The sequence below is a fragment of the Scaptodrosophila lebanonensis genome, unplaced genomic scaffold (assembly GCF_003285725.1).
Source record: "Scaptodrosophila lebanonensis strain 11010-0011.00,11010-0021.00 unplaced genomic scaffold, SlebRS2 tig00000138-arrow-arrow-pilon, whole genome shotgun sequence".
NCBI classification, from domain to species: domain Eukaryota; kingdom Metazoa; phylum Arthropoda; class Insecta; order Diptera; family Drosophilidae; genus Scaptodrosophila; species Scaptodrosophila lebanonensis.
The window spans coordinates 695516-708293 of NW_022060587.1; the positions used below are offsets into that span (position 1 = coordinate 695516).

The window sequence follows — 12778 nt, forward strand, 5'->3', positions numbered from 1 at the left end:
TGGAACCTCTAGTCAATACTTTTCTCTATCGGCGCTCTTAGTATTTGATTTAAATAGAAATGTGCAAATATTTATTTGTATGTATGTTTTATGCGATTTTTTTTAGTGTATGTATGTAATAAGACTAACCTACTTTGTAAATAAAATAGCTAGCGTAGCTTGAACACACATGTATAGATTAACAACGATTTTTGATCAACATATATGTGTACAAGGAGGCGATTGCAGCTTATTTGGTGCAACAGATTAAATGCCATTTTACAATTTACGTTTATTTAAGGCTCGAAGCTTAAATTACATACTATACAAGTAGACATAGTATTTATGTATTTGCACAACTCAAATTTCTCACAATTCTTGCGATTGGCGCAACTATATTCCATCGAATGGACATGAGATTACATTTAAGTTTACAATTTACCTTTATTTATTGCTCGAAGCTTAAATAACACACACATAGTTTTAATGTATTTGCACTTTTCAAGTTTCTCACAACTCCTGGGATTGAAGTAAACAACGTTAATAATTGTAATTTTTATACCCTGTACCCATAGGGTAAATTTTCAAACATTAAATATATTAAAAATGTTTATAGGAATAAATTAAGTGACATAAATTTATCAGATTTATTACGAATTGGTTTAAGTGAAGAGGAAATAGACTTAGAAAAATTAATAAATGAATGTTCATAAATGTGATCAAAATTTGATCCGGTGTACTTTTTTTTCCTATTTTTTTGCTCGCAGTTTATGATGTTCTCATAACCCAAACGGTAGTTTTGTTGTAGATGTTGTTGTAGGACTCCCAAACTAAAATTTCGTGCCCACCGCTGATCTAGACATGTCAGTCCGTCTGGATGAACGCAAGGATCTCAGAAACTATAAAAGCTATAATAACCAAAGTTGGCATCCAGATTCTCCTAGGTCCCAAGTACAACCCCCACAAACTGCAGCAACAAGTTCGCTCTTCTTCTTCCTCTTTTTGCTGCTGCTTTGGGCGCATATAACTCAGTGACGGAAGTTTACTTGGGTACAGGGTATTACACTGTCGGGCTTGCTCGACTGTAGCGTTCTCTCTTGTTTTTCTTTAATTTCTGAATGCTAAGTTTGGTTATCCTAGCTATTGTACTTGCTGAGACTTGTCTGTACTTGTCTTGTCATCCTGATCAATAATATATATACTTTGTGATGTCTGCCACGCCTCCTTCTGTGTGCTACTTACATATATTCGCACAAAACTAATATAGTCTTTTACCCTTTGGGTACAGGCTATAATAAGTAAAATATAATGGTATTGCTCACTGTTAGTTCCTGCTAATTTCGTTTAAAATAAAGCTACCTAAATTTACTTATTGTCTTAAGACAGAGTATAAATAAATAAAATTTTAAAAAAATTTACAGAGTACACAAACACATACATTTTTTTCATAGGAGTTGGTATATGTTAGGGAGCTTCATTAAAATAAATCAAGCTTACCTTTTGGGTATCGGCTATAAAAATACCATTTCAAAACCATGATACTATCTTATTTTCGAAAACTCTGATTTTTTGCAGACCCAAAAACTAAGTCCTACACGAAGCCAAATGCATTTAGAGCCTAACAGTCAATATCTATTAAATCGACCCTATTTTATATTCAGATCAGAATTTTTTTTTAAATATAAATGTATGTATATTTTCATTCACAACACTTTTAATGCTTTGTGGCATATAAGTAATATTCCTTATGTATAAGTTGGAAGGTCCTGATAGTTTAAAATTTGTATTTCCCATTTACCAATTAATGTGCGAACTTCAATCAAGACAATCAAGCAAGACAATACGTAGTATAAATGTACGAAAAGGGAAGGATACTAAGCTGTTTTAATGTCTCGTTGGCAAAAGGTCGTACTGTCCCTTAATTGCGGCTGGCCTTTTGTAAATTTTATAATTACCTAGAGGGACGAGTCTCAATTGTGGCCAGCGCTTAAAACAAACTTGCACAATCAACGAATGAGCAGGTAGATAGCACACTCGCAATATAAATATTTTATAAAATATCGGTGGTACCTTTTTCGTGTCGTTGTGACAATCGATTGAAAAGTGCACTGAAAGATGAAGTGATGGATGGGTGGAGTGGTGGTGCGGCCAGGTTGATGACGACAGTATCAAAAGCAGACGTGCACGAGCCTGGCCTGGCCTGTCCTGTCCTCTCCTGTCCCGGCCTGGACTGGCCTGGCATCGCAAAAGCTTCAGCGGCGAAGCAAAAGCAATGTGTAAACTACGGCAATTGCACAAAGCGACGCAGGCGGTCAAAACGACAACGACACAACAACAACAACGGCACAACAAAACGGAACAGCAACAACAACAACAAGAGCAGAGCTAACAATGACAGCAAATGTCAAACAGTGACTTGCTCGGACCATCCGCCGTGGCTGTAGAAAAAGGCAACATCACCACATGATGTTGAGTGTACTTTTCTCTCTCTCTCTCTCTCCCACTTTATTTCATTCTGTAAACGAGCACACATCCATAAGCACACATACATATGTACATATGTAACAGTATTTTTATATGCGTAGGTATGTACATTTATATATGTATGTATGTATGTAGAGCCGTTTGTCTCCCACGCATTGCAGCCATCATCATCATCATCATCATCCTTATAGTTATTTACCATCAGCTCGTCTGCGGCTTTCTTCTAGCACACTTGACAATGCGACAAAACGAAGCGATATGTGAAAGCACATAACAAATGGGAAATGGCAGGGAGAGAGTATTACAGCACGGAGTAAGCAATGAGGAGTACGAATAAAGTGGCATGAGTATCGAAAAAACGCCTCATAGCGAACTAATTCGAGGGAGATGATACTCAAGAGCGGCCCAGCATCATTCTGCCACTATTTACTAACACTCTCATAGGCTATTTTTACCGAATACCAAGATATTCATTAATACTTACAACAAGAAAGAAACTTATTGCTTTATGATAAACAAGAAAGGAATGCTAAAGTCGAGCAGGCTCAACTCTTAAATATCCTGTACCACCCCACAAAAAATAAATTAAATTAATTTAATGTATTAATTAATTTAATTCAATTAATTAACTAAATTAAATATAAAATATTCCATGTATGCATAGATACATTTACATTTACATCAGAATCGTGCCTTATGCGTGTTTGTGTACTTGTACATATGTATGTATGTGTGCATTGGGCCTGGTTATATGGCTATAACTTTCTTTCTGATCAACCTATCACAATGAAACTTAGTATACGGATATATAATCACTAAGTTAATGTTACTACCAAATTTAATTCAAAATTTTAACAATTACGGGAGTTATAGAAAATCGTTAATAGGGGGAGAGTGGGGGGGGGGGGGTGGATCGGAAAAAATGAAGAAATACGTCCTTTCTCGGGGTCAGGAGAACCTGTATACCAAGTTTGGCTATTCTAGCTCTTATACCTTCTGTGTTCCGTGTACAGTCGCACAAAACTAATATACCCTTTTACCCTTATCAGCCGAGTCGATATAGCCATGTCCGTCTGTCCATCTGTCCGTGTGTATGAGCGCAAGGATCTCAGAAGGTACAAGAGCTAGAATGCCCAAACTTGGTATCCACGTTCCCCTGAACCCTAGGCAGGTCGAGTTTGTTTTTTTTTTATTCTGATTCACCCCCCAAACTTCCACACTATAGGGGTTTTCCCGATTTTCTATCCGTATAATCGCCTATATATCGGAGACTGCCCGCAGCTGTTGTTGATCTTGCTGTTTGGTTGACTGCAAACATGTTTACACATACACGAATAGACGCGCATAGCCATTCATTGCTTTGTATATGTGCAATTATACACCCTTTACGTGAGTTCGAATACCGAGAGAGATAAAATGCCGGCAGCGCTGCCCGCAGCTGTTGTTGTTGTTGCTGCTTTGGTTCAACTTTGTGCTGCATACATAAACACGCAGAGACACGACGATGTAAATGTACGCTGTTAAAACTGAACATAAACATGTCTTCTATGTATGCATTAAATAAATTTTCTTTATTAATTTAATTAATTAACTCAATTTTTTTAATAATTTAAGTTTTATTTAATTTTGTTTTTAATTTTCCTTTTTTGTGGAGAGTACAGGCTATTTTACTGTCGGGCTGGCTCGACTGTAGCGTTCTCCCTTGTTTTCTTTTATATCGACTCTGTATTTTAAAATCTGACACCTTATAATTCTCAACTAGTTCAAGTCAGTCTATAATGACCCGCCACTAAAATCTTCCGATTTCATTTATAAAAATTAGTAGCAATTCATATAATTTTATTTTCACTTATTTTGAATTTTATTTTCGAACCGGCAATGGCATTATATTTTATTTTTAATTTAAACAAGAGAGAATTCTACAGTCGAGCAATCCCGACCGTGAAATACCCTGTACCCAGATAAACTTCCGACACTGAGGTATATGCGCCTATAGCAGAAGCAAAAGGAAGAAGAAGAGCGAACTTGATGCTGCAGCTTGTGGGCGTAGTACCGGAGTGAAATTGTTTCGCTAATAAATAAAAAAAATTATGAAAGTTTGGTTTAGATAGCTTTTGAAATGTGGGCGCTATTGACGAAATTCTGTAGCGGGGGAAGGAGTGGAAAATTCAAAAAAATAAAATCGTCCTTTCTCGGACCTAGGAAAATCTGGATAACAACTTTGGTTATTCCAGCTTTTATAATTTCTGAGATCCTTGCGTTCATCCAGACAGACGGACGGACGGACATGTCTAGATCGATTTCTCTCGTCATGCTGATTCAGAATATATATACTTGTACTTTATGGGGTCGGAGATGCTTCCTTCTGCATGTTACATACTTTGCACAAAGCTAATATACCCTTTTTACCCTACGGGTACAGGGTATAACAACTTGAATTTCATACACACATAGGGCATCTTTTTGTAAAATCTGGTGTCTCTAGCTCATATATTCTCTGAGATCCAGGCAGTCAGACAGATAGGGCTAGATAGATTTTTCTTGTCATGATGATCAAGAATATACGAGTATATACTTTGTGGAGCTGCCACGCCTCCTCCTCCTGCCTGTCACATTTTTCACCAGCCGCAAACCTAATATACTCTTGTACATTTCATGTGCAGAGCATAAAATCCGAAGCGGTTTCCGACTACCCCCCGTCCCCTACACCTTTTTGGGGCCAACAAACAAACGTACCTAACTGTTGAATGTTGAGGACATTTTGGCAGTCTTCTCTGCTGCTGCTTTCGTAATTTTCGTTTTATTTATTTACCACGGCTGCGAAAAAACAAAACAAAGTGTTTTTTAATAAGCCAAGGCACAAGTATTTATACCTTGGTTAGGGAGCCAGGCCCGTTCTTTTAAAATGCTTTTAATGGCAAGGCGGGGGAGTAGGGAAAGGTGTCTCGAATGACACCTCTCGGCAAGAATGATGAAGGCGAAATGTCTGTGTCGGCAGTTGGATAAATGCGGTCCGTCGATTTCAATCATATTTAGTGGAGCCTTTTTATAAACTGATATTTGTGAACAATTTTGAAGAAAAATGCCCTGGTAACTTATAAATTTTGCCCAAAAAAGGTCAAAGCTATTCTAAAATATTTGTATTTATACGAGTATATACGGATATTAATCTGTATCAAAGCACGATAGTACTTTGAAGTTTCCTTAAATTGACTTTTAAACAAGGGTCTCTTAGGTGCTACGAGCATGTAAGAATATATTTATTTATGTCGAATACATAGTCCTTCTTGAAAAACAGGAAATAGGCTGTTTGATTTAGTCGGCTCAAATCGTTCAAGATTTTAAATTCAAACTCGACAGCATGCTTTGTTATCGTGGGCTTATACTAAGCTTCGCGGCATTCATATATGTATATCTCAAAATGGAATTTCCACTTCTGAAAATGTAATCATAGTCAAAAGAGAGACAAAGTAATTCAAATTACCTTAAGAGCTCATAACTTGGCCTAGATTCAATGCCCATAACCTGAAGGGTGTAGGTGTATACTGAATAACTGATATAGCCTTCTGTCCGTCCGTATGAACGTAGAGAACTTATTAACAATAATAGTTGGGGAAAACAAACACATAATTCGGTTTGTCTTATTTCAATTTGTAAAGCTGTCTTCTATAGGAACGATCTTCACAAAAACACATACATTTGAATAATTAATGGATATTTTATGAATATGTATTGGTTGCTGGTCGGTATAGAGAAAGTCGTAAATGGAATTTCAAGTGTCTAATAATTTAAATTCTATTTTTCCATATATTTCCCCCATTTTCTCAACAAAACTGCCTATATTTTCTCGCAACGAAATAAATTATCATTAATGTATTCATCCGTATTTCTACATATCTTTTCGTACACATTAGTATTGGAGTGCATCGGAAACATGGAATATTTGAAATCAGTACGAGAATCGCCTAATTATATTGAATAATGCACATACATTTGTATGCTTGTACATATGTATAAGTGTACGTATATACATATGTATACAAGTATGTAGTATATGAAAATGTCTGCGAGGGCGTGAATCTATTTTTAATGCTTAATGTGTCTGCTTATTGACACGCGCGCATATATATGCACACAGATGATACATGAGTGAGGGGAAAGTTGCGGTGCGGACGTGTCCTTCGACGGATCCCTATTTTCCTTTTCGGGGTATATGAAAACGGCAGAAGTTGGAGACCGTTACTTACGGTTTTTAGCTTTTGTTTCATAATGCAAGTCGCCGTGCTAAACTTGTTTCCTAGAGTTTGTTTTTGTGGATTGTAACTAAAACGTAGTAAACCGCACGCCATTTCCATGTTGCATCCTGCCAACTGCCAACTGCCACCTGCCTGCTGGCTCCTGCCAGCCTGCCTCCTCCTCGCCCCTAAAACTTACACAAGCACACATTAGCACACAACAACAACAATAACAACAGTGAGAGTAGCACGAATACCGGTCTGCCAGTGCTCGTTTATTCAACAATATAAACATTGTTGTGCATATAAATTTATACAAAGTTCTAGTTTCCACACAAACACACGAATACACATCTACATACAAAACTCGCATACACACCCATACACTCTTACAGTTGGCGTCGGTGTCTGTGCCCGTGTCCGTGTCCATGTCTGGGCCCGTTTTGCGCCCGCTGCCAGTCCCAATCGATGCTCATATCAACCGCAAAATGTGTGTCGCAGTCTACGGTGCTGCCTCAGTCAACGCCAGCGCCGGAGTCGGCGTCAGCGTCAGCGACTAAAACGATGTTGAAACTGACGACGGCATTGCCCAACGTGCGTTTTTCCAGCCATTTGGCAATTTTATTGTTGCACGTACAAAGTTGGCAACGACCCCGTTTTATAGCCATGGCGGCGATGCGGGCGTCGTGACGCCTACGCCGACGCTGATGCCGACGCTGACAACAATAACACTTCAAGAATGCCAACCAAGTGCATTCCTAGCACCTCCACCTATGTAGCTACACAATAAAATGAAGATGCAACACATCGGTACACAAAGCCGAACTTGACATCATCCTGACGTTTACAATGTAGTCCGAACCAACTAATACATCGTTGGTCGAAAGTACATACATACTTGTATGTATGTACGTGCATACAAGTATATCCCTGGGTGAGTAATCCAACATTGGCAAATCAACGTCTTCTTCTGCTCATCACTTGTCTGGTTTGAATAATAGACTATCAAAATATTTCGAAGTTTCGTCCCAATCGGTTTCGGTTTCGGTTACACCTAGCCGGAGTCCCCCTAAGACCAATAATTGTAAATAATTCTATGCATATTTCGATCAAAATCAGTAGGTTGCACGCACGAATAGGAGCTGAAAGGAGCCACTCTTAGGTGTAAGAAAAGGCAAGTTTGTGGTGTACCTAAATGTATATCATAATTTCTATTTACTTTTACCCGAAAGTCAATGAAAGCATCTCCGACCACATCAAGTACATATGTATATACTATATAGTATGTACACTTAAATACAAACGTACATACTCTTAATCGATCTGGAGCCCGATCTGCCCATCTCGATGAACGCCTGCATTTCAGAAACGGTCATTCCCATATTAACTAAAAGATACGTAGAATCTCCTAAGCCCCAGTCAACTAATGTTTCCCCTTCACTCACTAAAGCATTTCGTCAATAGTTCCTATAGATTTCAAAGACTATAACAGCTAGAGATACCAATATATTGAGTGGAGATGACTTATTTGTGTACGGAGTACGACTTTATTTTTCTTTTTCCAACACACACCCCAACCCACCGCTATAAGTGATTATTCATAACAGTGTTCGTAAAAACACCTCTGTATGTAGATCTCAGAGACTTCAAGAGCACGCATTACTCCCGTAGTTCTGGAAATTTTGTAATCAAATTTCGCAATTGCATCCGGTTAGTGCTTATGTGTCGTCCTTCTGTTGCATCCTGACGGGTCATAAATGTAAGCTCTGTCCAGCTGTTGTCCCAACTCTGTACTGCACACACATTTCCACTTGCTTCATTTTCTCTTTTTCCAAATAAACACCGCAGTTATGATTTGGAATGCGTACGTCACATTTGTTTTAATGGAGACGGGTTGATCCTTTTTGACTTTAACGTTCCATCCTTGTGTGCAGTTTAGGTTCATTCCAAACTTGATTGTTGATTTGATGATTGGCTAGTGGTGTGTTCACATATGTATGTATGTATGTATGTGTGTACAAAGCCGCACATGCAAAATCCTACGCACACGGCCATTCAATCAAGCAGAGCGCCATAACGATGATTCGCGGAATAGGAGGAGCGGGGCAGGGGCAGCAGCAGCAGCAGGAGCAGGAGCAGGAAAAACCAAACGAACCGCAGAAAAACAAACATAAGCAACACGAAGTCGGACGATGCCAACTTACTTAGGCGACTGATTTTGAGATTTTCCGCTTGTCTTAGTGACTTTGTGTGTATTTTGTGTGTGCTTTTAATTTCTATTTCATGACAAGAATGTATGTATGTTTTTCTGGTGACACCGCACGTGTGTGTGTGTGTGTGTGTGTGCTTGCTCGCTGTTCGTCTGTTTGTTTACTGTTGTTCTTCGTCTTGATGTTGCCTTTGGCTTTACCTCGATGATGATATGGCCAGTGGGGTCGACATCGTCGTCGTCGTCGTCGCCGTCGCCGTAGCATTCGCATCATTCATCATCACACACTACCTACGTGTATGTATGTGGTTGTAAATAATGGTACCCACAGGATTCCTTACGCTATTTAGGTGATAAATCAAAAGTGTTCCTTGCTGCTCCTCCTAGTTCTTCTGAATCTGCGCTCCATATACTATACTCGTATGCAAGCGTTCGTTCATTTTTCCGTTTGTTTGTTTGTTTGTTTGCGCTTCCGCTAAGTACTTTGCTTGCTTCCGCAACTCTGTACGGTGCGCTGCGCATCCGTTACGGAGCCATTCACACATACTTGTATACATGCATACATACACAGATACATATACAGCTACAAATGTTGGTACACTTTACTGTCTGCAGAGCGTTTATATGCACCATGCTCCCCTAGCTTGTTTGTTTGTTCCACCAACCGGCCACCAAAAGGTACGACAGGTATGACAGTTTTCGGTAGAAAATGTCCAACTAAGAACTATGTGTAGTTTTCCCCTTTTATTATGTATTTCAAATGAAAGTTTTACCTGCTTCTGCTTATATCAAAAAAAAATATGTACACATGTATACCTTTCTGCTTGTCATTTGCAGCGTTGTGTTTAAATATGAAACCGCTTGATCTTGCTCAGACCGTCCCTTCCGTCCGCCACTCATCACGCTTAATTTTCTAGCCAGGAGCCTTCAGATGGGAACCTAAGGCCGAATTAAATGCTTTACAAGCTGCTTTGCGAAATACTTGTCTATGCGTATTAACTATGAGATTTTAAATTCCATCACCATACAGAAAATATATGCCTTCATTGGCCAGTATGTAGACTTTCCTTATCCATAGGCAATGTAACATAAGGGTATGTACTTTTTATATCCTGTACTAGTTTAGTGCGAATGTATGTGGATCCGTATTATATATTTTTAATTAGTATGACAAGGCGAGTCGATATAGCCATGTCCATCCATCCTCCAATTCAAATTTCGAAATATTTTATTGTTGGTTGGATTACCTGTAAAATGATGAGTTTTTTGTGGGACAATATGGGTGGCTTAAATGGTTAGTGGCTGTTATTCGAGATTGGCTGATTTGTGAATTAATTCTCTCACACCATTTGTATCGTTGACCCAACCCAAAGCCAATGGTCATAAAAACTATTAATTAAGTCGACAAGCCCAACATGGAAATGATTCGATTTAGTTGGTTTGATTGGCACCTGTCCGGCTGTGAATATGGCGCTGTTTTACAATTTAACAAAATAATACAATGTCTATTTTTCGTGTTTTCCAATTTATTTCCATATAGTTGTTGTTTTCAAATGTTGTAACAGGGATTTCCGTAAGTGCTGAGTAGTGTTTATCAATTAGTTGCCTATTTAAATAGATACTCGTAATTGTACATTATATCCTTGTCCACTTGGAAAAACTGAGCTAACCTTTTATACCATTTACAAGTATATCATATCAATCATATCTATCACAAAAAGCAACAGTCTGTTGTAAAACTCTATTCATTTGTCTTTATTAAAATTGTACGCATTGCAGCTAATGCTAATGCAGTGGCTGCTTATTCATTATTTGAACATGAGTCCATGGTTTTTAATAAAAATAGTTTTTAATTACAAATCGGAAGGCTCGCATGACAGTTATGATTTTATATGATTTTCTCCTCTTTTGTCGACATTTTTCTAATTAATTATTTTTCGGGTATAGGAGCTTTCGCATCCCAAATTTTGCGATTATGGCTTCTATGTATATCTTGTATGGATATGTCGGCACATTTCGTTGTACTGGTTAAGAATACATATAGGTAGTTCCTCACAAGTTATGATAAAGATTAATTTGAGCCGAATAGTGAAGAGTAGCAAGATATCAATATATGATTAGTGTGTCTTTATACGACCTTGTTTGCGAATACACTTTTAATATATTTAACCTTAACGCTGCGTCATTAAATCTATCAGATAATTGTTGATTCGCGGATTGGAGTTCAGGGAGGTCCATTAAAGAACCAATACTGCGTATGCCCTGTACCCTGTGCGGTAAAAAGGATGCATTCGGTTTATTAAGTTAAGTATTGTATATAACAGGTAGAAGAAGGCACCTTCGACCCCATAAATTACATATGCTGGACTCTTCACTGAAACTGGTTATGATACGTTTTTTTCTTGCTGTGTGTGTTTGTAATACCCGTAACGGTAAATGGTCTATGATCAGCACAGGTGCAGACGAACCCAAATCGCGATGTCCGCCTGTCTGACTGTTTCAATCACTACTCCCCACAGCGTAAGAGCTATTGGTTTCAAACTTCACACCATGTTCAGACCGAGCATATCTACTATAACTGTATCATATAGCTTTGATAGAAGTGTATAGGAAACTCATTCGTTTAGAAATTTTTAATGGAACTCATCACAATATTCAGTATGTTGTTGTCCTACCTAATGGTGTTGCGTACCTTGTGGGTCACCATTGGCGATAACAAGTGAAAATTGACTTTTAATGCAATAGTGCTGATAGTGGGACACAGCAGGATATATATTTATCTGGCCATGACCATGGTGGAATAAAGTTGTTTGGAAAGCCAACAAAAACAGAATTGGTAAGCTAGAGGCGTTCCCGGTCGACTTCCTTATCCCCCAACCCAGAACTGGCATGATTTGAATATTGCTTTTGGTATGTACTTGTACGTTTGTAGCATCACTAGTCCTGTCACCTGTCCATCCGTTTAGTCTCAGTTTTACAGCTATTTACAGATCCACATGCTTTTTTCGGTTCGTCTTGTCATCCAAATACTATATGTGCCTATAAGATTAGTACGCTCTTTCTTTCTTTCTTGTATCTAACAAGATTTGTGTGTGCTTCAGAAAGTATGAAACATGCAACTAAACTAGTAGTCCTGTTAACCCTTTTCGGCAAGTCGACTTTCCCGGCAATGGCCGCGACGAAAGTGCTTCAGACTGTAGGACTGCACTACAATTGGAATACTCTAGCGTATTGTTTACTTCTCTCTAAGCCGAGCTTACTAGTGTACCTATGACAAAAGCCCAATAAGCAGTCGCAAGCTATTTTCCAGGCATTATCCGCGAGAGAAACTTGCCGCAACAATAGAAAATAACTTGTTAGCAGCCTTTCAAGCGTCCACCCGACAAAAATGACAAGGACGATGACAGAGGCAATACACACAAGGACTTTTGAAAGGTGTGTGCATGTGGCACTGCGGTAGTAACGGCCCAGAATAGAATGAGACAGCAGCAGACACAATTCGGTTGCGGTTGAAGTAAGGACACCAATTGTCCGCCTCATTCGGCTCGGTTTCGAGCAACAGAATCTTTGTAGGCCCCTGCTAGTGACTTGTGATTAGAGTATTTGCCTGCCAGTCGGTGTGCCGGTCTTTCCATAAGCTTGTCCTGGCCTATTCTTGGCAAATATTATATAATGTTTTGAACTGTTGTGTAGTATGCGGATGGGTTTGTCTGTTTGCTTGCTGCAATAACAACGGCACCACCACAAAAACAAAAACAAAAACAACAACAGCACAGCCCCACAGTGCGGTTAACTTGACGCGGCCCCCCGTTGGGCGCTTCCAATCTTTGACTTACAGCCTTGTGTGACGCTCAGTCAGGCCACAAGCAAC

General features: G+C 38.8%; 1 long non-coding RNA gene across 1 annotated transcript in view; it reads right to left on the reverse strand.

The window, feature by feature from the left end:
• The window catches only part of LOC115629228, a 112531-nt gene that overhangs the window by 932 nt on the left and 98821 nt on the right, over positions 1-12778 (reverse strand). The gene's annotated exons all lie outside the window — the stretch shown is intronic.